The 27322-nt window shown below is 54.6% G+C and overlaps 1 pseudogene; it reads right to left on the bottom strand.

Moving 5' to 3' along the window:
* Positions 1-893: 893 nt before the first annotated feature.
* Positions 894-25916, bottom strand: LOC137362201 (E3 ubiquitin-protein ligase ZFP91-like; annotated as a pseudogene).
* Between the last annotated feature and the right edge of the window lie 1406 nt (positions 25917-27322).

Below are 27322 nucleotides of genomic sequence, written 5' to 3'. Positions count from 1 at the left end.
GCGACTGGGGGGGGCAGCGCCCCGAGTGGAGGGCGACTGGGGGGGCAGCGCCCCGAGTGGAGGGCGACTGGGGGGGGCAGCGCCCCGAGTGGAGGGCGACTGGGGGGGGGCAGCGCCCCGAGTGGAGGGCGACTGGGGGGGGCAGCGCCCCGAGTGGAGGGCGACTGGGGGGGGCAGCGCCCCGAGTGGAGGGCGACTGGGGGGGGCAGCGCCCCGAGTGGAGGGCGACTGGGGGGGGCAGCGCCCCGAGTGGAGGGCGACTGGGGGGGGCAGCGCCCCGAGTGGAGGGCGACTGGGGGGGGCAGCGCCCCCGAGTGGAGGGCGACTGGGGGGGGCAGCGCCCGAGTGGAGGGCGACTGGGGGGGGGCAGCGCCCCGAGTGGAGGGCGACTGGGGGGGGCAGCGCCCCGAGTGGAGGGCGACTGGGGGGGGCAGCGCCCCGAGTGGAGGGCGACTGGGGGGGGCAGCGCCCCGAGTGGAGGGCGACTGGGGGGGGCAGCGCCCCGAGTGGAGGGCGACTGGGGGGGGCAGCGCCCCGAGTGGAGGGCGACTGGGGGGGTGGCAGCGCCCCGAGTGGAGGGCGACTGGGGGGGGGCAGCGCCCCGAGTGGAGGGCGACTGGGGGGGGCAGCGCCCCGAGTGGAGGGCGACTGGGGGGGGCAGCGCCCCGAGTGGAGGGCGACTGGGGGGGGGCAGCGCCCCGAGTGGAGGGCGACTGGGGGGGGCAGCGCCCGAGTGGAGGGCGACTGGGGGGGGCAGCGTCCCGAGTGGAGGGCGACTGGGGGGGGCAGCGTCCCGAGTGGAGGGCGACTGGGGGGGGCAGCGCCCCGAGTGGAGGGCGACTGGGGGGGGCATCGCCCCGAGTGGAGGGCGACTGGAGGGGCATCGCCCCCGAGTGGAGGGCGACTGGGGGGGGGGGCAGGGCCCCGAGTGGAGAGCGACTGGGGGGGGGCGGGGCCCCGATTGGTGGGCAGTAGGGGCCAGAGGAGCCCCGAGAGGTGGGCAGCAGAGGTGAGGGAGAAAGGAGGAGGAGGGTTGGGGAGGGAGGAAGGAGTCTCGGAGATCTTGTTGGTCATTCTGTTTATGCCCTGTTCCTTGGGGTTCCTCTGTGGCGACAGCATCAACTCCCCCCACCCCAGTCCTGTCTGTAGACCACGATCACCAGCACCAGAGAAGGATCCTTAGCTTTTCCTGATGGGGAAGCTCGGGTACAGAAGCATGTTGTCTGGGCAGGAGGAGTTCCAGAACACAGCAAAGATCTGGACTCAGATTGTGGGGAGGGCAACAAGCAGCGAGCTGGCTCCACTCCCCACCCGCGTGAGGCTTCCCTGCAGTTGAGCCACAGGCCCTGCAGCAGAGTGCGACTCTGGCTCCAGCCCCTCACTCCGGCCCCTCCGAGGGGAGACTTGGCCTTCCTCTGCCTCTCAGGATTAAGTCCAATGACCACAGCTAAATGTCTGCCATGGGATCATTTCTGAAGCAACATTAAGGCTCCTCGGATGCCATGTGGCTCCCTTCCTCCAGACGGCTCCCTTCCTCCAGACGGCTCCCTTCCTCCAGATGGTTGCCCTCTTCCAGACGGGTCCACACCTCCAGACGGATGCCCCCCTCCAGACAGCTGCCCTCCTCCAGGCGAGTCCACCCCTCCAGACGGGTCTCCTCCTCCAAACTGCCATCTCCTGTGAGCGGCTGCTCTTCCACAAAGGCTGCACCCTCAATGAAACTGGGCCCTTCCCCAAAAGCTCCACTCTCCTCCAGAGCTGCCAGGCTGGTCACAGAGGCCAGCAGCACCTCGGGGTGACTCTTGCTCTTGTGGGCAGATACATTGTCCTTCTTCTCAACTTCTTGCCGCAAATGTCACAGGAGAACTGGTAGCCGGACTCGGCATCGTGTTTCTTCATGTGCCAGTTCAACGAGGCCTTCTGTCTGCAGGTAAATCCACAGATCTCACACCTGGACAGAGAGAGAGAGAGAGAAAAGATGTGTGGAAGACAGAAAGACAAGTGCCTGCCCCGGGGGCCGGAGCGGGGGGGGGGGGGAAGGGGGGGCGGTGAGAGGGGGGGGGGGGTGGCGACAGAGATTCCCGACCCCCGACGCTCCGCACTTATTCTGCAACCCCGATTCAACACCACCCCCCTCGACCACCCCCCACCGAGCCCGGATGCACTGCCCCGATTCTGCTGTCACACCCCAGACTTACTGCAGTGGTTCTCTCTCAGTATGAATCCGTCTGTGAACCACCAGGTTCTTGTCAGTCTTGAAAGCTCGGCCACAGAACTCACAAATGTAATTCCGCTCATCTTGTAAAACAAAGCCAAGCGTGAATATTCAACTAAGGGAGTCGGCATTAGGCCAAGCACTCAGCTGTGCCTGTAGCTGACAGCAGGGTGGAAGCAGGGGAGGGGAATGTTAGGGGGGGGAAGGAGGGGACATGAGCGGCACACTTAAGAGTGAAGCAATAACTAATGCCGTGGCCTGCAGAAGGCAGCTCCATCTGTCCTGCACGGGTCCTGAAGATACACACAGCGTCAGGCCAATTCAAGAAGTGACTCCAGTCCAGTGCAGAAAGCAGGTCACAGATCATCCCTCAAGGAGATTCATCATCAAAAAACCTGGGTTGGAGGGGCAGGCCGGGGGTGGAATCCAGGGCAGGAAACTGTCGCAGGACACCAAGAACTAGTGCGAGGGCAAAGATTCAGCTTGCTGCCTTTGGCATCACTCTTGTCTTTAGGTCAACAGGTGATGGACTCCCGTCCTGTTATACAGGTGATGGACTCCCGTCCTGTTACAGAGTTCTGAGCACAATACTGAGGGAGCGCTGCACTGTCGGAGGGTCGGTACTGAGGAGCGCCGCGCTGTCGGAGGTCGGTACTGAGGGAGCGCCGCGCTGTCGGAGGGTCGGTACTGAGGGAGCGCCGCGCTGTCGGAGGGTCGGTACTGAGGCCGCCTGTCGGAGGGTCGGTACTGAGGAGCGCCGCAGCTGTCGGAGGGTCGGTACTGAGGGAGCGCCGCACTGTCGGAGGGTCGGTACTGAGGGAGCGCGCGCTGTCGGAGGGTCGGTACTGAGGGGAGGCGCCGCACTGTCGGAGGTCGTACTGAGGGAGCGCCGCGCTGTCGGAGGGTCGGTACTGAGGAGCGCCGCGCTGTCGGAGGGTCGGTACTGAGGGAGCGCCGCGCTGTCGGAGGGTCGGTACTGAGGGAGCGCCGCGCTGTCGGAGGGTCGGTACTGAGGGAGCGCCGCAGCTGTCGGAGGGTCGGTACTGAGGGAGCGCCGCGATGTCGGAGGGTCGGTACTGAGGGAGCGCCGCACTGTCGGAGGGTCGGTACTGAGGGAGCGCGCACTGTCGGAGGGTCGGTACTGAGGGAGAGCCGCACTGTCGGAGGGTCGGTACTGAGGGAGCGCCGCACTGTCGGAGGGTCGGTAATGAGGGAGCTGCGCACTGTCGGAGAGTCGGTACTGAGGGAGTGCCGCACTGTCGGAGGGTCGGTACTGTGGAGAGGCGCACTGTCGAGGGTCGGTACTGAGGGAGTGCCGCACTGTCGGAGGGTCGGTACTGAGGGAGCGCCGCACTGTCGGAGGGTCGGTACTGAGGGAGCTGCGCACTGTCGGAGGTCGGTACTGAGGGAGTGCCGCACTGTCGGAGGGTCGGTACTGTGGGAGCGCGCACTGTCGGAGGGTCGGTACTGAGGAGTGCCGCACTGTCGGAGGGGTACTGAGGAGCGCCGCACTGTCGGAGGGTCGGTACTGAGGGAGTGCCGCACTGTCGGAGGGTCGGTACTGTGGAGCGGCGCACTGTCGGAGGGTCGGTACTGAGGGAGTGCCGCCTGTCGGAGGGTCGGTACTGAGGGAGCGCCGCACTGTCGGAGGGTCGGTACTGAGGGAGCAGTCGTGAGGCAGTAATGCAATCTTGGAGGGACTATATGCTAGGGCTAAAAAGCGATCGAGTGACACAGCAGCAAGTGATTTTGAATGAAGGTGGGAGGCACAGGGATGTGAACACCGATGGTCAGATGAATCAAAGCCACACTCACCACTGTGCAATTTCTCGTGCTCCTCCATCTGTGTCTTGAAGCGAAAGATGCGTCCACAGCTGGGGTAAGAGCAAGCGAAGGTCCGGTGCAGCATGTGCTGGTACTTCATGTGGCGCTGAATCAAGAGAAAAGGGCAAGGTGAGGGAGGAAGGAGGGGATGGCGAGAGACGGATAGACAGAGACAGAGAAAGAGAGAAAAGAGGTGGGAACAAAGAGGGAGATGGGAGGGGGAGAGATACAGATGGGCAGAGAGAGACAGGTGAGCGGGAAGAGAGGGAGAGGGAAGTGGGAAGGGATGGGGGAATCTGGAATGGAGGGAGGGAGGGAGCGGGAACGTAGAGAGAGATGGGGTAGCGGGAAGGGAGGGAGAGGGAGAGTGGGAAGGGATGGGGGAATCTGGAATGGAGTGAGGGAGGGAGCGGGAACGTAGAGAGAGATGGGGGAGCGGGAAGGGAGATGGAGAGAGAGGGGAGCAGAAGGGAACGTAGAGAGAGATGGGGGAGGGGGAAGGGAGATGGAGAGAGAGGGGAGCGGGAAGGGAACGAGAGAGATGGGGGGAGGGAAGGCGATGAAGAGAGAGGGGGAGCGGAAAGGGAACGAGAGAGATCGGGGAGGGGGAAGGGAGATGGAGAGACATGGGGGAGTGGGAAGGGAGATGGAGAGACATGGGGGAGTGGCAAGGAGATGGAGAGACATGGGGAGTGGCAAGGGAGATGGAGAGATAGGGTGAGGGGCAAGGGAGATGGAGAGACATGGGGAGTTGCAAGGGAGATGGAGAGACATGGGGAGTGGCAAGGAGATGAGAGACATGGGGGAGTGGCAAGGGAGATGGAGAGATAGGGTGAGGGGCAAGGGAGATGGAGAGACATGGGGGAGGGGCAAGGAGATGGAGAGACATGAGAGACGGGGAGCGGGGAGAGAGACGGGGGAGCGGGGAGAGAGACGGGGAGCGGGAGAGAGACGGGGGAGCGGGGAGAGAGACGGGGGAGCGGGGAGAGAGACGGGGGTAGGGACGGGAGCGGGAGAGAGACGGGGGAGCGGGGAGAGAGACGGGGGAGCGGGGAGAGAGACGGGGGAGCGGGAGAGAGACGGGGAGCGGGGAGAGAGACGGGGGAGCGGGGAGAGAGACGGGGGAGCGGGGAGAGAGACGGGGGAGCGGGGAGAGAGACGGGGAGCGGGAGAGAGACGGGGGAGCGGGAGAGAGACGGGGTGGCGGGAGAGAGACGGGGGAGCGGGGAGAGAGACGGGGAGCGGGAGAGAGACGGGGAGCGGGAGAGAGACGGGGGAGCGGGGAGAGAGACGGGGGAGCGGGAGAGAGACGGGGAGCGGGGAGAGAGACGGGGGAGCGGGAGAGAGACGGGAGCGGGAGAGAGAGAAAGAGACGGGGTAGCGGGGAGAGAGAGAAAGAGACGGGTAGCGGGGAGAGAGACGGGGGAGCGGGAGAGAGAGAGAGGGGGAGCGATGAGGGAGAGAAGAGGTGCGGGAAGGGGGAGAGGGGAGCTGGGAGGAGAGAGGGGAGCGGGGAGGAGAGAGGGGAGCGGTGAGGGAGAGAGGGGGAGAGAGGGGGAGCGGAGAGGGAGAGGGGGAGCGGGGAGGGAGAGAGGGGAGAGGGGGAGCGGGAAGGAGAGAGGGGAGCGGGATGGAAGAGTGGGGGAGAGGGGAGCGGGGAGGGAGAGAGGGGAGAGGGGAGGGGGGAGCGGGAGGGGAGCGGGAGGAGAGAGGGGGAGCGGGGAGGGAGAGAGGGGGAGCGGGGAGGGAGAGAGGGGGAGCGGGAGGGAGAGAGGGGGAGCGGGGAGGGAGAGAGGGGGAGCGGGGAGGGAGAGAGGGGGAGCGGGGAGGGAGAGAGGGGGAGCGGGGAGGGAGAGAGGGGGAGCGGGGAGGGAGAGAGGGGAGCGGGGAGGGAGAGAGGGGGAGCGGGGAGGGAGAGAGGGGAGCGGGGAGGGAGAGAGGGGGAGCGGGGAGGGAGAGAGTGGGAGCGGGGAGGAGAGAGGGGAGCGGGGAGGAGAGAGGGGGAGCGGGGAGGGAGAGAGGGGGAGCGGGGGGAGGGAGAGAGGGGGAGCGGGGAGGAGAGTAGAGGAGCGGGGAGGTGAGAGTAGAGGAGCGGGGGAGGGAGAGTAGAGGAGCGGGGAGGGAGAGTAGAGGAGCGGGGAGGGAGAGTACAGGAGAGTCGTGGTTTGGGGAGGAGACAGGCCAGCACTTTTCCTACCTTCAAATACTGAGGATTCGAGACTATTTTCCCACATCCCTCAAATTCACAGCGAACGTACTGTTTCTGTATTTCTTCCTGGTTAAGACAGAGCGAAAGGGACACAGAGCGAGAGAGAGAAGAGGAGGGGTGGGGAGTGTGAGACAGAGAGAGAGAACACTGGCTGAAGATACGGTGACACAAACTGAAGTACAAGCCAATTCTGTGCTGGCAAGGACAGGGCACAGAAACTCACTGGATATCTCGACACAAGAGTCGAATGTGCTCCTTCGGGTCACACAGTTTCAGGGAGTTCTTGCACAGTGAAGGAGGTCGGTCATGTTCACTAGGATAAGGGACCGCCCTGCAAGTCTCTACAGATCCTGTCCCCACTGCAGACCCACTGTGAGCCCTCCATCTCCGCACTCTGGCACTGAGCCTTCCCTTTCCCACTAGTGTACACACTGACTCCGTGTTCCCCTACCTCCAGGGTACATGGTGGCCCCTCCCCAATTACACACTATGTCTCTGAGAACCTCCTCCTCCCCAACCCCATCTCCCCCCGGTGTATACAAAATGGCTCCGTTCCCCTCCCCCAGCGCACACACAGTGGCTTCGTTCCCCTCCCCCCAGTGTACACACAGTGGCTCCGTTCCCCTCCCCCGATGCACACAGTAGCTCCGTTCCCCTCCCCCCAGTGTACACACAGTAGCTCCGTTCCCCTCCCTCCAGTGTACACACAGTAGCTCCATTCCCCTCCCCCCAGTGTACACACTGTGGCTACGTGCCCCTCCCCCCAGTGTACACACAGTAGCTCCGTGCCCCTCCCCCCAGTGTACACACAGTAGCTCCCTGCCCCTCCCCCCAGTGTACACACAGTAGCTCCCTGCCCCTCCCCCCAGTGTACACACTGTAGCTCCGTGCCCCTCCCCCCAGTGTACACACAGTAGCTCCCTGCCCCTCCCCCCAGTGTACACATCGTGGCTTTATGCCCCGCCCCAGTGTAGTCACTTGATCTGTGCCCTCCTCCCTCCACCCAGTCAGACTCACCGGATCTTTTTTGGCTGCTCGCTTGGATCTCGTTTCCCTCGACGTTTCTGAGTTTTGCTGCAGGTTAGCAAGAGGAACAATGAGAAACCATTTGTAATAAAGTCAACAAACATCGGATTAGTGAACAGCAACTTACTGGCGGAGTGTGCAGGGGGCAGAAAGGAAACTGGACATGGGGAGGGTGGAAGGTTGGTGCATTACTGACGATTGAATATATAGCTCTGTGATCACTGCACGAAGGCTGGCCCAGAACATTCAACCCGATGCCAAAGGCTCCCAGTACGGGGACTATTAGAACAATATTCCCTGTGCTAATCTGGCTGATTCCAATGATGAACTACAACAGCTGAATGGGGAAATCGGGTAGAAGGGTCACTGACTCGAAACGTTAACTCTGCTTATCTTTCCACAGATGCTGCCAGACCTGCTGAGTATTTCCAGCATTTCTTGTTTTTACTTCAGATTTCCAGCATCCACAGTATTTTGCTTTTATCTCTACCTGATTATTGTTTCCTCAGGGGATTTCTTCGTGCTATTCCTGCGAGGTCTTCCCCTCCTCTTCTCTCGGTCAGAACCACTAGAAAATACAATCAATATATAGAAATCCAAAACCATGCAGAGACTGAATCACCAAAAATCTCAGCAAATGGGGTGCATGTAGGACGCGCGGTGCGGATCCATGCAGTCTGGATCCACACGCAGCGTCCAGGGACACACGGTCCGGATACAGGTACAGCATTCTGGAACAAACGGTCCGGAAATAGGGAGAGCATTCTGGAACAAACAGTTCAGATAGACGGGGAGGTTCAGGAACAAACAGTTCTGATAGACGGGGAGGATCAGGAACAAACAGTTCTGATAGACGGGGAGGTTCAGGAACAAACAGTTCTGATAGACGGGGAGGTTCAGGAACAAACAGTTCTGATAGACGGGGAGGTTCAGGAACAAACAGTTCAGATAGACGGGGAGGTTCAGGAACAAACAGTTCTGATAGACGGGGAGGTTCAGGAACAAACAGTTCTGATAGACGGGGAGGTTCAGGAACAAACAGTTCTGATAGACGGGGAGGTTCAGGAACAAACAGTTCTGATAGACGGGGAGGTTCAGGAACAAACAGTTCTGATAGACGGGGAGGTTCAGGAACAAACAGTTCTGATAGACGGGGAGGTTCAGGGACAAACAGTTCTGATAGACGGGGAGGTTCAGGGACAAACAGTTCAGATAGACGGGGAGGTTCAGGAACAAACAGTTCAGATAGACGGGGAGGTTCAGGGACAAACAGTTCTGATAGACGGGGAGGATCAGGAACAAACAGTTCTGATAGACGGGGAGGTTCAGGAACAAACAGTTCTGATAGACGGGGAGGTTCAGGAACAAACAGTTCTGATAGACGGGGAGGTTCAGGAACAAATAGTTCTGATAGACAGGGAGGTTCAGGAACAAACAGTTCTGATAGACGGGGAGGTTCAGGGACAAACAGTTCTGATAGACGGGGAGGTTCAGGGACAAACAGTTCTGATAGACGGGGAGGTTCAGGAACAAACAGTTCTGATAGACGGGGAGGTTCAGGAACAAACAGTTCTGATAGACGGGGAGGTTCAGGAACAAACAGTTCTGATAGACGGGGAGGTTCAGGAACAAACAGTTCTGATAGACGGGGAGGTTCAGGAACAAACAGTTCTGATAGACGGGGAGGTTCAGGGACAAACAGTTCTGATAGACGGGGAGGATCAGGAACAAACAGTTCTGATAGACGGGGAGGTTCAGGGACAAACAGTTCTGATAGACGGGGAGGATCAGGAACAAACAGTTCTGATAGACGGGGAGGTTCAGGAACAAACAGTTCTGATAGACGGGGAGGATCAGGAACAAACAGTTCTGATAGACGGGGAGGATCAGGAACAAACAGTTCTGATAGACGGGGAGGTTCAGGGACAAACAGTTCTGATAGACGGGGAGGTTCAGGGACAAACAGTTCTGATAGACGGGGAGGATCAGGAACAAACAGTTCTGATAGACGGGGAGGATCAGGAACAAACAGTTCTGATAGACGGGGAGGATCAGGAACAAACAGTTCTGATAGACGGGGAGGTTCAGGGACAAACAGTTCTGATAGACGGGGAGGTTCAGGAACAAACAGTTCTGATAGACGGGGAGGTTCAGGAACAAACAGTTCTGATAGACGGGGAGGATCAGGGACAAACAGTTCTGATAGACGGGGAGGTTCAGGAACAAACAGTTCTGATAGACAGGGAGGTTCAGGAACAAACAGTTCTGATAGACGGGGAGGTTCAGGAACAAACAGTTCTGATAGACGGGGAGGATCAGGAACAAACAGTTCTGATAGACGGGGAGGATCAGGGACAAACAGTTCTGATAGACGGGGAGGTTCAGGAACAAACAGTTCTGATAGACGGGGAGGTTCAGGGACAAACAGTTCTGATAGACGGGGAGGATCAGGAACAAACAGTTCTGATAGACGGGGAGGATCAGGGACAAACAGTTCTGATAGACGGGGAGGTTCAGGGACAAACAGTTCTGATAGACGGGGAGGTTCAGGGACAAACAGTTCTGATAGACGGGGAGGTTCAGGAACAAACAGTTCTGATAGACGGGGAGGTTCAGGAACAAACAGTTCTGATAGACGGGGAGGTTCAGGAACAAACAGTTCAGATAGACGGGGAGGTTCAGGAACAAACAGTTCTGATAGACGGGGAGGTTCAGGAACAAAAAGTTCTGATAGACGGGGAGGTTCAGGAACAAACAGTTCTGATAGACGGGGAGGTTCAGGAACAAACAGTTCTGATAGACGGGGAGGTTCAGGAACAAACAGTTCTGATAGACGGGGAGGTTCAGGAACAAACAGTTCAGATAGACGGGGAGGTTCAGGAACAAAAAGTTCTGATAGACGGGGAGGTTCAGGAACAAACAGTTCTGATAGACGGGGAGGTTCAGGAACAAACAGTTCAGATAGACGGGGAGGTTCAGGGACAAACAGTTCTGATAGACGGGGAGGTTCAGGAACAAAAAGTTCTGATAGACGGGGAGGTTCAGGGACAAACAGTTCTGATAGACGGGGAGGTTCAGGAACAAACAGTTCTGATAGACGGGGAGGTTCAGGAACAAACAGTTCTGATAGACGGGGAGGTTCAGGGACAAACAGTTCAGATAGACGGGGAGGTTCAGGGACAAACAGTTCTGATAGACGGGGAGGTTCAGGAACAAACAGTTCTGATAGACGGGGAGGTTCAGGAACAAAAAGTTCTGATAGACGGGGAGGTTCAGGAACAAACAGTTCTGATAGACGGGGAGGTTCAGGAACAAACAGTTCTGATAGACGGGGAGGATCAGGAACAAACAGTTCTGATAGACGGGGAGGTTCAGGAACAAACAGTTCTGATAGACGGGGAGGTTCAGGAACAAACAGTTCAGATAGACGGGGAGGTTCAGGAACAAACAGTTCTGATAGACGGGGAGGTTCAGGAACAAAAAGTTCTGATAGACGGGGAGGTTCAGGAACAAACAGTTCTGATAGACGGGGAGGTTCAGGAACAAACAGTTCTGATAGACGGGGAGGTTCAGGGACAAACAGTTCTGATAGACAGGGGGTGCAGGGACAAACAGTTCTGATAGACGGGGAGTTTCAGGGACAAACAGTTCTGATAGACGGGGAGTTTCAGGAACAAACAGTTCAGATAGACGGGGAGGTTCAGGAACAAACAGTTCTGATAGACGGGGAGGTTCAGGGACAAACAGTTCTGATAGACGGGGGGTGCAGGGACAAACAGTTCTGATAGACGGGGAGGTTCAGGAACAAACAGTTCTGATAGACGGGGATGTTCAGGAACAAACAGTTCAGATAGACGGGGAGGTTCAGGAACAAACAGTTCTGATAGACGGGGAGTTTCAGGGACAAACAGTTCTGATAGACGGGGAGGTTCAGGAACAAACAGTTCTGATAGACGGGGAGGTTCAGGAACAAACAGTTCAGATAGACGGGGAGGTTCAGGAACAAACAGTTCTGATAGACAGGGAGGTTCAGGAACAAACAGTTCAGATAGACTGGGAGTTTCAGGGACAAACAGTTCTGATAGACGGGGAGGTTCAGGAACAAACAGTTCAGATAGACAGGGAGTTTCAGGGACAAACAGTTCTGATAGACGGGGAGGTTCAGGAACAAACAGTTCTGATAGACGGGGAGTTTCAGGGACAAACAGTTCTGATAGACGGGGAGGTTCAGGAACAAACAGTTCAGATAGACGGGGAGGTTCAGGAACAAACAGTTCAGATAGACGGGGAGGTTCAGGGACAAACAGTTCTGATAGACGGGGAGGTTCAGGAACAAACAGTTCTGATAGACGGGGAGGTTCAGGAACAAACAGTTCTGATAGACGGGGAGGTTCAGGAACAAACAGTTCTGATAGACGGGGAGGTTCAGGAACAAACAGTTCTGATAGACGGGGAGGATCAGGAACAAACAGTTCTGATAGACGGGGAGGTTCAGGAACAAACAGTTCTGATAGACGGGGAGGTTCAGGAACAAACAGTTCTGATAGACGGGGAGGTTCAGGAACAAACAGTTCAGATAGACAGGGAGTTTCAGGGACAAACAGTTCTGATAGACGGGGAGGTTCAGGAACAAACAGTTCTGATAGACGGGGAGGTTCAGGAACAAACAGTTCAGATAGACAGGGAGTTTCAGGGACAAACAGTTCTGATAGACGTTGGGTGCAGGGACAAACAGTTCTGATAGACGGGGAGGTTCAGGGACAAACAGTTCTGATAGACGTTGGGTGCAGGGACAAACAGTTCTGATAGACGGGGAGGTTCAGGGACAAACAGTTCTGATAGACGGGGAGGTTCAGGAACAAACAGTTCTGATAGATGGGGAGTTTCAGGGACAAACAGTTCTGATAGACAGGGAGGTTCAGGAACAAACAGTTCTGATAGATGGGGAGGTTCAGGAACAAACAGCTCTGATAGACGGGGAATGTTCTGGAATGCGCAGTCCAGATGGACATAGAACATTCTGCAATGTCCAATCCATATTCATGGGCAGCGTTCTGGTACCTACCTTTCCGATGAGGGGATGTAGTTTTCGTCCTTGGGATCATCGAAGAATTGATACTCATCATCAGAGTCCACTTCAGTTAACTGCTCCTCATCCTCCTCATATTCGTCATCACTGAGAGGAAGAGGAAGTGAGTGAGTCACTGATCGTGCGATTCAATGATCGTGAGCGTGTTAGAGATTCGATCAGCGTCACTGCTCATTCCCGTTCCCTCACTAGAAAATACCCTGACCCACCTTCCCTAGGTCCAAAGTGGGTCACGTCACATTTCCCCAGTTTTTCCATTCACTTACAACAAAATAAACTGCCTTTCTTTAGGCGCTTTACCCCAAGGATAAACAGGAGCAATTATCAAATAAAATTTGACACTGAGCCACATAAGGAGACGAGGAGGCCCACAGAGAGGAGGAGGAGGCCCACAGAGAGGAGGAGGAGGCCGACAGAGAGGAGGAGGAGGCTGACAGAGAGGAGGAGGAGGAGGCTGACAGAGAGGAGGAGGAGGAGTCTGCAGAGAGGAGGAGGAGTCTGCAGAGAGGAGGAGGAGGCTGACAGAGAGGAGGAGGAGGCTGACAGAGAGGAGGAGGAGGCTGACAGAGAGGAGGAGGAGGCTGCAGAGAGGAGGAGGAGGCTGCAGAGAGGAGGAGGAGTCTGCAGAGAGGAGGAGGAGTCTGCAGAGAGGAGGAGGAGTCTGCAGAGAGGAGGAGGAGTCTGCAGAGAGGAGGAGGAGTCTGCAGAGAGGAGGAGGAGGCTGACAGAGAGGAGGAGGAGGCTGACAGAGAGGAGGAGGAGGCTGACAGAGAGGAGGAGGAGGCTGACAGAGAGGAGGAGGAGTCTGCAGAGAGGAGGAGGAGTCTGCAGAGAGGAGGAGGAGTCTGCAGAGAGGAGGAGGAGTCTGCAGAGAGGAGGAGGAGGCTGACAGAGAGGAGGAGGAGGCTGCAGAGAGGAGGAGGAGTCTGCAGAGAGGAGGAGGAGGCTGACAGAGAGGAGGAGGAGGCTGACAGAGAGGAGGAGGAGGCTGACAGAGAGGAGGAGGAGGCTGACAGAGAGGAGGAGGAGGCTGACAGAGAGGAGGAGGAGGCTGGCAGAGAGGAGGAGGAGTCTGCAGAGAGGAGGAGGAGTCTGCAGAGAGGAGGAGGAGTCTGCAGAGAGGAGGAGGAGTCTGCAGAGAGGAGGAGGAGGCTGACAGAGAGGAGGAGGATGCTGACAGAGAGGAGGAGGATGCTGACAGAGAGGAGGAGGCTGACAGAGAGGAGGAGGAGGCTGACAGAGAGGAGGAGGAGGCTGCAGAGAGGAGGAGGAGGCTGCAGAGAGGAGGAGGTGCGAGACCATGGAGGGGTTTGAAAACAAGAATGAGAGTCAATGAACATCAGTGAGCATGGGGTGATGGGTGAAAGCGACTTGGTGCAGTGAGGGTACAGAGAGCAGAATTTTGGATCAGTTTAAGTTTGCGTAGGGTGGAAGCTGACAGTCCGGCGAGGAGAGCAGTGGAATATCCGAGTCTAGAGGTAACAAAGGCACGGATGAGGTTTTCAGCAACAGATGAGCAGAGGCAGGGGATGGAGGTGAACATTAATCCATCACTGTCCCTTTGCAACTTTCTTCTCCCATTTACAGTTTTCTGTGCCACCCAACTTGATGTTGTTGGAGAACTTAGTTCTATGGCTCACTATTCCTTCATCCACGTCATTTGTCACAGTGACAAGTTCAGACCCTGTACACATCCCTTGGCGTGGGGGAGAAGGGCACCATGCACCACATCCTGCTAATTTGAGTACCTATCCATTATCCCTTCTTTGTCTCCTACTTGTGAAATAATTCCCTATCCAATCGGATTCCACGAACTCTCATTTGTGTGAACAATCTCTTACCGGGAACAGTAGCATAAGTGGTTACGTTCTAATACAAGAGGAAAATACTGCGGTTGCTGGAAATCTGAATTAAAAACAGAAAATGCTGGAAATAGCGGGTCTGGCAGCATCTGTGGAGACAAAACAGAGTTCACATTGAAAGGTCACAGAGCAGAAACGTTAACTCTGTTTCTCTCGACAGATGCTGCCAGACCTGCTAAGTATTTCCAGCGTTTCGGGTTTTTAATAGTTATGTTGCAAAACTAGTAAGCTTGGACTAATGATGCAGAGACACGAGTTCAAAAACCACCTCACAGCTGGGAGAACTAAATTCAAATAACTAAATAAATACGGAATTAAAAAAAGCTAGTCCCAGTCAGGGTGACTGTGCAATTACCAGATCACCAGAAAAACCCCATCTGCTCCACTTATGTCTTTGAGGGAAGGAAATGTGATTTCCTTACCCGATAGGCGACTCCACACTAATGTGGTTGACTCTTCACTGCTCTCTGAAATAGTCCAGCTAGCTACTCAGTTGTCAAGAAGGTGGCTCACCTATGGGGATATTGCAGAAAAATGGTGTTCAGGTAGAAGATCAGCCCTGATCTAGTTGAATGGCCTACTTCCTATTTAAATGTTCTCAAGGGCAATTAGGAATGGTCAATAAATGTTGGCCTAGCCAGAGAAACTCGCATCCTATGAATTTAAAAAAAAATCTGGAACAGTCAAATGCCTTCTGGAAGTCCTTATAAATAATATCCATAAGTACCACTTTATCTATGATTATCTCCTCGAAAAATTCAACCATGTTGCTTGGACATGATTTACCCTTTGCCAATACACGCTGCCTCTTACTTTTTTCCCCCAATTCATTCACAGGACATGCATGTCACTGGCAAGGCCAGCATTTGTTGCCCATGCCTAATTGTGCTCGAGAAGGGGGTGATGAATGGCCTTCTAGAACTGCTGGTCTAAACACACCCACGGTGCTGTTAGGGAGGGAGTTCCAGGATTTGACCCGACCACAGTGAGGGAATGGCAAACTGCTGCGTGACGAAGGGAAACTTGCAGGTGGTGGTGCTCCCTTGCGCCTATCCTCGTGCTTCTGGGTGGTAGCGATCGCGGGCTTGGAAGATGCCCAAGGAGCCGTGGCGAGTTGCCACAGTGCATCTTGCAGATGGTACACACTGCTGCTACAGTGCGCCAGTGGTGGAGGGAGTGAATGCTTAAGGTGGTGGGTGGGCTGTCAACCAAGTGGGCTGCTTTGTCTTGGATGGTCATAGAGTCACAATAGCACAGGAGGAGGCCACTGTGCCATCGAATCCATGCCAGCTCTCTGTCGAGCAATCCAATAAGTTGCATTCCCCTGCTCTATCCCCACAGCCCTGCAAGTTTATTTCTCTTAAGTTTAGTTTAGTTTAGTTTACAGATACAGCACTGAAACAGGCCCTTCAGCCCACCAAGTCTGTGCCGACCATCAACCACCCATTTATACTAATCCTACACTAATCCCATATTCCTACCACATCCCCACCTGTCCCTATATTTCCCTACCACCTACCTATACTAGGGGCAATTTATAATGGCCAATTTACCTATCAGCCTGCAAGTCTTTGGCATGTGGGAGGAAACCGGAGCACCCGGAGGAAACCCACGCAGACACAGGGAAAACTTGCAAACTCCACAGAGGCAATACCCAGAATTTAACCTGGATCGCTGGAGCTGTGAGGCTGTGGTGCTAACCACTGCACCACTGTGCCGCCCAACTGCCTAACCAACTTCCTTTTGAAATCATTCTTCACCTCTGCTTCCACCACCCTCGTATTCAGCAATTTCCAGGTCATTACCACTCGCTGTGTAATAAACGATCTTCCGAACATTCCCCCTGCAGCTCTTGCCCAAAACCTTGAATCTGTGTCCTCGGGTCCTTGTACCATCAGCTAATGCAAACAGCCTTTCTTGTTCACCTGTCAAATCTCCCTTTAATTGCCATTGAGTATATATTGCCTCGCCCTATCCGTTCTGCCAAAATGCATCACCTCATACTTCTCTGTACTAAATTCTATTTGCCACTTGTCTGATGGTTATGCAACCCTATCTATGTCCTGTTGCAAATGATTGGCATCATCCTCACTGTCTGCCACACCTCCAAGTTTGGTATCAATGCCAAATTTTGAAGTTTTACTCTATATCACAATGAATCAAAAAAAAAAGGCAGTGGTCCTCACACTGAACCTTGGGGAACACCACAGTCTGAACCAACATGGGGATGTTGGCACGCACATGTGCAGATTCATACTGGCAAGCTGGCAAATGTTCAGACACACTGATGACATCAGCGATCACTCTGCACATGCTCTGTGTTCTCCGGAGACACTTTGATATTCAAATTGTCTCACTGCCTGTTAAGGACAAAAGGATACATTCCAGGCTGGGAGGTGTCAATTACATCCAACCTGAAAACATCAAGCGACATTCCAAAATTGAGTGTACTTCTGAAACAAAGGGCATGAAGTAGCCACATCTTGGGCCACTGTGCGGTCAAAACGGAGAGGGGGGGACACCGCGCGGTCAAAACGCAGAGGGGGCCACCGCGCGGTCAAAACGCAGAGGGGGCCACCGCGCGGTCAAAACGCAGAGGGGGCCACCGCGCGGTCAAAACGCAGAGGGGGCCACCGCGCGGTCAAAACGCAGAGGGGGCCACCGCGCGGTCAAAACGCAGAGGGGGCCACCGCGCGGTCAAAACGCAGAGGGGGCCACCGCGCGGTCAAAACGCAGAGGGGGCCACCGCGCGGTCAAAACGCAGTGGGCCGTGCATTTCCTAGTAGGCTAATGTGAGGTTTTTACCTTTGAAGGCAGCTCTCTCGATAGACCAAAGAGAGCGAGATCACAAAAACATCACATAAAGGAGGGGGCAGGCCCGGCATGGAAGCAGGGAGGGCTATTTGCTCTGTACCTAACCTCACATAGAGATGAACACTACCCCAGAAACAATGCACCTGGAAGTAACAAGGGAAGATCGCGAGATCTCACCTAGTCAACAACAGCTCAGTCTCTGCAAATTGCACCGCTGACTCCTGGGAGCCTGCATCTTGTACCTCTGACTCCTGGGAACCTGCAACCTGTACCTCTGACTCCTGGGACACTGCATCTTGTACCTCTGACTCCTGGGAAACTGCATCTTGTACCTCTGACTCCTGGGACACTGCAACAGACAGACAGCAGTTGCAGACAATCAAAGAACTGCCCCGTATCGCCAAAACAAAACAGTGCCCGTGCCTGATACGACACTGAGCATCCCCCACATCATCCTAAATGAATGCAACAGGCCAACAGCACACACGGGCTGTCAAACACATCCCCCCCTACCCACACAGCCCCTCCCGCCCACACCCTCCTGCTTGCCGCTCACACGCAGCACCCCACTTCCCACCCACCCACACCCCTCCCCCGTGCCCACAGACAAAGCCCCCACCGCACAACCCCCCCCCCCCCCCCACCCCAGGTGCGCACACGTGTGCCCCCCACACCCACAACACACGCAGCACTCACTGTGTCTGGCCCCCTCCCCTCACACACTGCCTCAGCCCACCAAATCCCTCCCCCACCCCCCAACCGCCTCCCCCTCCAGCAACACAGACACACACTCACCCCGACACAGCCAGTCCCTACTGATTCTAACCTCACCTTCCTGCTGCTGTTTCTCCTCCCTGGTCCATGCTGTTTTCTTCGGCTGCTCCTCACTGTCTGACTCGCACACCAGCTGGAGAAGGTCGGCGTTGTCCAGTTCCGCTGGCGCACGGCCTGGCTTCCTGCGGTTTCTGCGGGGTCTGCCCGGCGTAACAGCCTGTTGGGGAGGGACCTCCTCGTTGACAGGGGTGCACTGCTCAACGCCGGGATTGTGGCCTGCCTTTGCCTCAGCCTGGACGGCCTGCCCCGGGGATTTTGGCCTGGGAGCCTCCTCCCGGCCCTTGCTCTTGTCCTCAGGTAATACCGCATTAATGCTGCACACAGGTTCTCCATCCACCTTCGACTGGCAACTTGCCCCTCCTGCGCCTGTCTCTGTCGTGATGCTGGAGTCTTTCTCTTTCACCTGCTCATCACTGGACACTTCCTGAGAACCCTCCTTTGTCGTTTTCTCTGACCCCAGCCTGACCCGCTTGCCATTGGCCGGCAGGGTGCTGAGGACCCGCCTCCTGAGTCGGCCAGTGTTGAGAGCAGGAGCCCGGGCCTGTCGCGGCTCTCCACTGCACTCCTCCGCTCCCTTCCTGGATGCCAGCATCTCCCAGGAGTAGGAGTGGCCTCCGGCACAGGTCCACACCACAGTCACTGAGTCATCAACACGCCCAGACACGATGGACTTTAGGTTCGGGATGAAGCCACAGTCCCTGCTGTGGTCATGTGACCAGACCATCAGCTGACGCAAGGCATCGCAGGAGGTGTGCAGATGGTCAATGTTTTCAGCCGAACAAACCTTCCCTGGGCAAGACAGAACAACAGATTAAGTTAAAGAAAGAGTAAAACTCCCTCTACACTGTCCCCATCAAACACTCCCAGGACAGGTACAGTACGGAGGTTAGTTACAGAGTAAAGCTCCCTCTACACTGTCCCCATCAAACACTCCCAGGACAGGTACAGCACGGAGGTCAGTTACAGAGTAAAGCTCCCTCTACACTGTCCCCATCAAACACTCCCAGGACAGGTACAGTACAGGGGTTAGATACAGAGTAAAGCTCCCTCTACACTGTCCCCCATCAAACACTCCCAGGACAGGTACAGTACGGGGTTAGATAGAGAGTAAAGCTCCCTCTACACTGTCTCATCAAACACTCCCAGGACAGGTACAGTACGGGGTTAGATTGAGAGTAAAGCTCCCTCTCCACTGTCTCATCAAACACTCCCAGGACAGGTACAGTACAGGGTTAGATAGAGAGTAAAGCTCCCTCTCCACTGTCTCATCAAACACTCCCAGGACAGGTACAGCACGGAGGTCAGTTACAGAGTAAAGCTCCCTCTACACTGTCCCCATCAAACACTCCCAGGACATGTACAGTACGGGGTTAGATACAGAGTAAAGCTCCCTCTGCACTGTCTCATTAAACGCTCCCAGGACAGGTACAGTACAGGGGTTAGATACAGAGTAAAGCTCCCTCTACACTGTCCCCCATCAAACACTCCCAGGACAGGTACAGTACGGGGTTAGATAGAGAGTAAAGCTCCCTCTACACTGTCTCATCAAACACTCCCAGGACAGGTACAGTACGGGGTTAGATTGAGAGTAAAGCTCCCTCTCCACTGTCTCATCAAACACTCCCAGGACAGGTACAGTACAGGGTTAGATAGAGAGTAAAGCTCCCTCTCCACTGTCTCATCAAACACTCCCAGGACAGGTACAGTACAGGGGTTGGCTGCTTCCTAATTGGGACTCCAAAGTGCATCAACGAGGTGCAGCTGACAGTGCTGCAGTCAGTTGCTGGAGAGGGAGAACTGAGGAGAAACTGCAAAAACTTTGAACAACATTTGCTGCAGAGGAGGAAAGACTTTTGGAATAAGCCTGTACTTTGAGGTGGGTGTTGAGCACCAGACTCTTATTTCATTTGGACTGTTGTGGGAGGTGGAAGAGGCCAGAAGAACAAGGGGTGGGAGCTATATAATTCTGCAGGGAGCTGTGCAGTTGCACTAAAGTTGCAGGGAAGCTCCCTCCCCACCCCAATTGCCCAGCCTGAGTCAGCTGAAGTTGCCTGGCTAATATACAGAAGGGGATAGATAGTGCCTGGGCAGCTTCAGCTGACCCAGGTGAAGACGCCTCCCCCAACCAGAAGACCGTAAGACCAAGTGTGCTGGCAGAGACTGTTTCAAGTGTGCTGTGTGCACCACCTCCAGAAAGGAAAAGAAAGTCATCCCTTGCAGCCTGTCTTTCCCTCTCCTCTAGTCCCTCAGCTGCACCCCTAACCTGTTGTTTGTTTGTTTGTTTTGTGCATCTTAAAATTATTTTCAAGCCTACAATTTGGGGTGGGTTAGCTCTTAGACCCATGGCAAGCCCTTCATCACAGGTGGCGGGGCCCTCTACAACCTACGCAGCTGCAGCCTCTGTGGCTGCCCACATGGCCCCGTCACCCTTTAAATTAAAAATATCCAGCCATGGGGTGAAGAGCTATCCCCACCCCAACATGTCCATTGAGGCCTGCATGAAGGCAATGGCCGAGATTGTCGGCCCCTCGGCCATTGTTGCGGCCTCAAAGATGTATGGGAAGGCAGTGTTTTTTCTAAAGACCGAGCGGGCGGTATCCCTGGCCCTGAGTAAGGGGCTCACTGTGGGGGGGACCTTCCTGCCAGTGGATCCTCTGGGGACCACTGCGCAGCGGATAATGTTATCCAACATCCCACCCTTCATTCCCACTGAGCTCCTCCTCCCCCACCTGCACCATCTGGGGCAGGTGAGGTCAGGGATCACCCCAGTCTGGCTTGGTCTTCGGGAACACAGCCTCCAACAGTTATTTATGCAGCTGGCGCGGGAGGAGGACTCAGAAGGCCAATTTAATGTGGAGTTCCAGGGGACGGCCTACCGCGTCTTTTGGACCTCGGACGGGGCGCGGTGCCATGTCTGCAAGCAGATGGGCCATGTTCGTAAGAACTGCCCCAACCTCCCGGCCGCCAGCTCCACCTCAGCGGCCCAGGGTCCTCCCACTCCCCCCACACATCCAACAGACACCGCTCAGTCGGTTCCGGAGGCTGTGGTTTTCACGGCCTCCAGCGGGGAGGGAAGTGCCCGTCCGAGTGGAACGAAGACGTGGAGGCAAAAGAAACATCAAGAGGCGCGTCCCCTGGACACACTGAAACAAACAGAGCCTGAGCTCAGCCCAAAGTCCGTTCACACGGAATCCACCTGTCCCAGGGCTGGGCTCAGGCCCAGGGTGACTAAAAAGGAGGAGGGTGCAGAGGCCTCTGATGACATGGAGGTCTCTGAGCCTTTGCGCCCTAGTGGGAAAAAGAGGAGAAGGCACCCCTCCACAGAGGTAACGAGGGGCCTGAGGCGCAGGGTCCATCTGTTGGAGGGGAGCTGTCTCCTGTTTCGGGTCCCCAGGTTTCCCCTACCGCCACCACCAAGGCTACAAAGTCCGGGCAGGAGCACCCTATTCCTGAGGATGGAGGGGAGGGGAAGCCCCCGGTACATGAGGCCCCTCCTGAAGGAGTAAGTGGGGACCTGCTTGCGGTGGGGGACCCTGGGGACGCCGCCCATTCTGCCACTGGGTCAGGTGCCCTGAGTGAAGGGGAGGGCGAGGCCCCAGAGGGTCGGCCCACCCAGCCTGAGTCCACCACCAACCAGGAGACACCTGACCCGGTTATAACTGAGAATGCTGCCCCAACTGCTGCGCCTGTGGTGCTGGCGGAGCGGGAGATGGCCTCCTCCCTTCGCCTCCGGTCTCGGCTCTGGCTGGATTTCCGGAGTCAGGAAATTCTGTCTCCCCTGGACCACTCATTGGCCTGGGGACGGAGGTGGAGGGGGGGGTCCTGAACTGCTGGCGCCCACAGGCTCCAGTTTCACAGTAGAACCCAGAGAGGACTCCTCCGCCATTGATCCTGGGGGTGGGATCGTGACGAAGGCAGGACCAGCTGGCGCGGCCGGGACGTCCGCCCCACAGAGTGTGGTGGATGTGTCGGCTGCTGGCGGTGACGACCCGGAGGAGGATGGGGATTCGGTGTGGGGCACGGAGGATGACCTTGATTCCATCGCCAGTGAGGTGGTGGAGTCCCTCGTGCCTCCCACTGAATCTCCCCTTATCCCCACGGCAGAACTCCGGGATTTCCTCGCGGCTTGCAGGGGTTGCCGCGATAAAGTTCAGCTGGTCCTCGGCCGTTGGTCGAATCTGGCGCTGATCATACAGTCCGTCCGTGCCGCCCTGAAGAAAGCGGGCAAGCGCGCGGGCAAGAAAATTGTTGAGAGGCGCCGTTTTAATGTGTTCCTCAATGGGTTGCTGGGGGAGTGGAAGGCCAGGTGCACTTCCACTCCCTCCTCACAGTGAGCTGTTGGTGATGGGTTTTAAGTACCTTTGACATGAAGATCACCATAGCCAGCCTCAACATCAACGGCAGCAGGGGGTCTCACCGCAGATTTCACAATCTCTCAGTCCTCAGGGAAGGGAGATACGCGGTGAGCTTTCTGCAGGAAACTCACACTGTTCCGGGAGACGAAGTCACCTCGCTCCTGGAGTGGCAGGGTGGGGTCTACATGAGTCACCTCACCCCTATTTCTAGTTGGGTGGCTATCTTGTTGGGCCCGACTTTTCAGCCAGAGATCTTCAGGGTCAAGGAGCTAGTGCCAGGCCGCTTGCTCCACCTCGCCGTTTGCCTGGGTAGCATGCCGCTCCACTTTGTGAACGTGTACGCACCCAGGCCCGGCGCGTTGCAAGCGCGCTTCTTTGAAGATGTGTCCACTCTCTTGAGCTCCATCAATAGCAGCGAGTGCATCATCCTCGGGGGGGATTTTAACTGCTCCCTTAACTTGGTGGACGTCTGGCGGAATCTCCATCCCGACTCCAACGCCTTCACGTGGAAGTCTGGAGGAGCAGGGTCGCGAATCGACCGCCTCTACTTTTCGCAGGCGTACGTGTCCCGCATCTTGGCGGCCTCCATGCGGCTGGTGACACGCTCGGACCACCGCCTGGTGTGGGCGGAGTTCACTCCGCCGGCAAATTCTGGCTGCACTTCAGTCCCACGCTCCTGATCTTTGGGCACCCGGTGCGGAGGGGCGTGGGCCGGGAGGGGGATCTCCTCGTCGGTCTGCTCCTGGGCCTGGCCAAGGTGGCAATTCACAGGTCCAGGCTGCGGGCCGTCAGGGGGTCTGTCCTCCCCGATTGCCTGCCCCTCTTCCGTGGTTACATTTGCGCCCGGGTGTCCTTGGAGAAGGAGCATGCGGTGTCCGCCGGTACGCTTGAGGCCTTCCGCGACCGGTGGGCACCGCAGGGACTGGAGTGCATCATTGACGCCGAGAATGGCAATTTTAATTTGAGTTTTTTTAAATTATTTATCTGGTGTTAATAAAGTTATTTAAAAAATGTAAATATGTATATATTTAAAAAATGGGGTTAGAGACAGAGTAAAGCTCCCTCTACACTGTCCCCATCAAACACTCTCAGGACAGGTATAGCACGGGGTTAGCTACAGAGTAAAGCTCCCTCTACATTGTCCCCATCAAACACTCCCAGGACAGGTATAGCACGGGGTTAGCTACAGAGTAAAGCTCCCTCTACATTGTCCCCATCAAAAGAAAAAAAAGAGCGGGGTTAGATACAGAGTAAAGCTCCCTCTACACTATCCCCATCAAACACTCCCAGGACAGGTACAGTATGGGGTTAAACACATAGAAAAAAAATAGGAGCACAAGTAGGCCATTCAGCCCTTCGAGCCTCTCCGCCATTCATTATGATCAATACCGATCATCCAACTCAGTAACCTGTTCCTACTTTCGCCCCACACCCTTTGATCCAAGAGCTATATCTAACTCCTTCTTGAAAACATACAATGTGTTGGCCTCAACTGCTTTCTGTGGTAGCGAATTCCACAGGCTCACCACTCTCTGGGTGAAGAAATTGCTCCTCATCTCAGTCCTGAAAGGTTTACCCCATATCCTGAGACTATGAACTCCTGGTTCTGGACTCCCCCAACATTGGGAACATCCTTCCTGCATCTACCCTGTCAAGTCCTGTTTGAATTTTAATGGCTTCTATGAGATTCCCCCCTCACTCTTCTGAACTCCAGCGAATATATTCCTCACCGACTCAATCTCTCCTCATACGTCAGTCCCACCATCCCAGGAATCAGTCTGGTAAACCTTCGCACCACTCACTCTATAGCAAGAACATCCTTCCTCAGATAAGGAGACCAAAACTGCACACAATATTCCAGGTGTGGCCTCACCAAGGCCCTGTATAATTGCAAGACATCCCTGCTCCTGTACTCGAATCCTCTCGCTATGAAGACCAACATACCATTTGCCTTTTATACTGCCTGTTGCACCTGCATGCTTACCTTCGGCGTCTGGTGTACGAGAACACCCAGGTCTCACTGCATATTCCCCTCTCTCAGTTTAAAGCTGTTCAGATAATAATCTGCCTTCTTGTTTTTGTTACCAAAGTGGATAACCTCACATTTATCCACATTATACTGCATCTGCCATACATTAGCCCACTCACTCAACTTGTCCAAATCACCCTGAAGCCTCTCTGCATCCTCCTCACAAATCACCCTCCCACCCAGTTTTGTGTCATCTGCAAATTTGGAGATATTACATTTAGTTCCCTCATTTAAATCATTAATGTATATTGTGAATAGCTGGGGTCCCCTGTCTGTCAACTAATTTTCTATCCATCTCAATACACTACCCCCAATCCCATATGCTTTAATTTTACACGCTAATCTCTTATGTGGGACTTTGTCGAAAACCTTCTGAAAGTCCGCATAAACCACATCCACTGGCTCCCCCTCATCAACTCTACTAGTTACATTATCGAAGAATTCTAGTAGATTTGTCAAGCATGATTTCCCTTTCATAAATCCATGCTGACTCTGCCCGATTCTACCAGTGTTCTCCAAGTGCTCTGCTATAAAATCTTTGATAATGGACTCTAGAATTTTCCCCACTACTGACGTCAGGCTGACTGGTCTATAATTCCTTGCTTTCTCTCTACCTCCCTTTTTAAATAGTGGGGTTTCATTAGCGACCCTCCAATCTGTAGGAACTGTTCCAGAGTTTATAGAATCTTGGAAGATGACCACCAATGCATTTCTAGGGCCACTTCCTCAAGTACTTTGGGATGCATACCATCAGGCCCTGGGGATTTATCGGCCTTCAATCCCATCAATTTCCCCAACACCATTTCTCTACTAATACTGATTTCCTTCAGTACTCTCACTGAGCCTTGTGTTCCCCAACATTTCTGGTATGTATGTCCTCCTTTGTGAAGACAGAACCAAAGTATGCATTTAGTTGGTCAGCCATTCCTCTGTTCCCCATAATAAATGCCCCTTTTTCTGACTGTAAGGGACCTACATTTGTCTTCACCAATCTTTTTCTCTTCACATACCTACAGAAACTTTTGGTCAGTTTTTATGTTCCCCGCAAGCTTGCTCTCGTACTCTACTTTCCCCTTCTTAATCAATCCCTTGGTTCTCCTTTGCTGAATTCTAAACTGCTCCCAATCCTCAGATGTGTTTTATTTTCTGGCAAACTTGTATGCCTCTTCCTTTGATCTAATGCCATCTCTAATTTTCCTTGTAAGCCATGGTTTGGCTCCCTTTCCCATTTTACTTTTGCGCAAGACAGGGTTAAACAATTGCTGCAGTTCATTCATGCGCTTTTTAAATGTTTGCCATTGCCTATCCACCGTCATCCCTTTAAGTAATGCTTCCCAATCCGTCATAGCCAACTCGCACCTCATACCTTCGTAGTTTCCTTTACGAAGATTCAGGAATCTAGTCTCGGAATCAACCACGTCACTCTCCATCTTGATGAAGAATTCTATCACATTATGGTCGCTCATCCCCAAGGGGTCTCGCACCACTAGATTGTCCTCTCATTACACAATCCCCAGTCTAGGATGGCCTGTTCTCCAGTTGGTTCCTCAACATATTGGTCCAGAAAACCATCCCGTACACACTCCAAAAATTCCTCCTCGATGGCATTGTGACTAATTTGCTTTGCCCAATCTATATGCAGATTAAAGTTACTCATAATTACAGATGTTCCTTTATCGCATGCGTCTCTAATTTCCTGTTCAATGCCATTTCCAACTTTACCACTACAGTTTGGGAGTCTGTACACAACCCCTACTAACGTTGTTTGCCCCTTAGTGTTTCTCAGCTCTACACATACAGATTCCACATCGTCAGAGCTAATATCTTGCCTCACTATTGCGTTAATTTCCTCTCTAACCAGCAATGCAACTCCACCGCCTTTTGCTTTTTGTCTATCCTTCCTAAATACTGAATACCCCTGGATGTTCATTTCCCATCCCTGGTCACCTTGCAGCCATGTCTCCGTAATCCCGACTATATCATACCTGTTTACATCTATCTGCACGATTAATTCATCCAGTTTATTGCGAATGCTCCGCGCATTAAGGCATAAAGCCTTAAGGTTAGTCTTTTTAACATTACTTGTCCCCTTCCCACTATTTTTCACTGTGGCCTTGTTTGATTCTGGCCCTTGATTTCTCTGCCTATCACTTTTCTTATTCCCCTGACTGTCTTTTGTTCTTGTCTTTGATCCCCCCTCCTCTGACTCCTTGCAAAGGTTCCCACCCCCCTGCCATTTTAGTTTAAACCTTCCCCAACCACTCTAGCAAATACCCACCTCCCTCAAGAACTGGTTCCATTGTCCCAGGGATCTAAAACCCACCCCTCACGCCATCTCTTCTGTCACGTATTCATCCAATATATCCTGCTATTTCTACTCTGACTAGCACGTGGCACTGCTAGTAATCCTGAGATCACTATCTTTGAGCACCTACTTTTCAACTTACTTCCTAGCTCCCTATGTTCTGCTTTTGGACCTCATCCTTTTTTTTAACCTGTCATTGGTACCAATGTGTACCCGATCACTGGCTGTTCACCCTCCCCCTTCAGAATGTCCTGTAACCGCTCTGAGACATCCTTGACCCGAGCACCAGGGAGGCAAAATACCATCCTGGAGTCTCTTTTGCGGCCACAGAAACGCCTATCTATTCCCCTTACAATTGAATCCCCTATAACTATTGCATTCCCACACTTTTTACTCCTCCCCTGTACAGCAGAGCCAACCGTGGTGCAATGAATTGGGCTGTTGCTGCTTTCCCGAGAGGCCATTCTCCCCAACAGTATCCAAAGCAGTATATCTGTTTTGCAGGGGAATCGCCACAGGAGATTCCTGAACTGCCTGCCTAGTCCTCTTGCTCTGCCTGGTGGTCACCCATTCCCCTCCTGCCTGTGGAGTCTGAGCCTGCGGTGTGACCACCTCTCTATACGTGCTATCCATGATACTCCCGACACTGCCCTCTGCATTATCCCATCAAATACTCCCAGGACAGGTACAGTACGGCGTTACATAGAGTAAAGCTCCCTCTACACTGTCCCCATCAAACACTGCCAGGGCAGGTACAGCA

This window comes from Heterodontus francisci, unplaced genomic scaffold (assembly GCF_036365525.1).
Source record: "Heterodontus francisci isolate sHetFra1 unplaced genomic scaffold, sHetFra1.hap1 HAP1_SCAFFOLD_2251, whole genome shotgun sequence".
Lineage (NCBI taxonomy): Eukaryota > Metazoa > Chordata > Chondrichthyes > Heterodontiformes > Heterodontidae > Heterodontus > Heterodontus francisci.
Note: the sequence above shows the minus strand (reverse complement) of the source record. Positions and strands in the feature narration are given on the sequence as shown.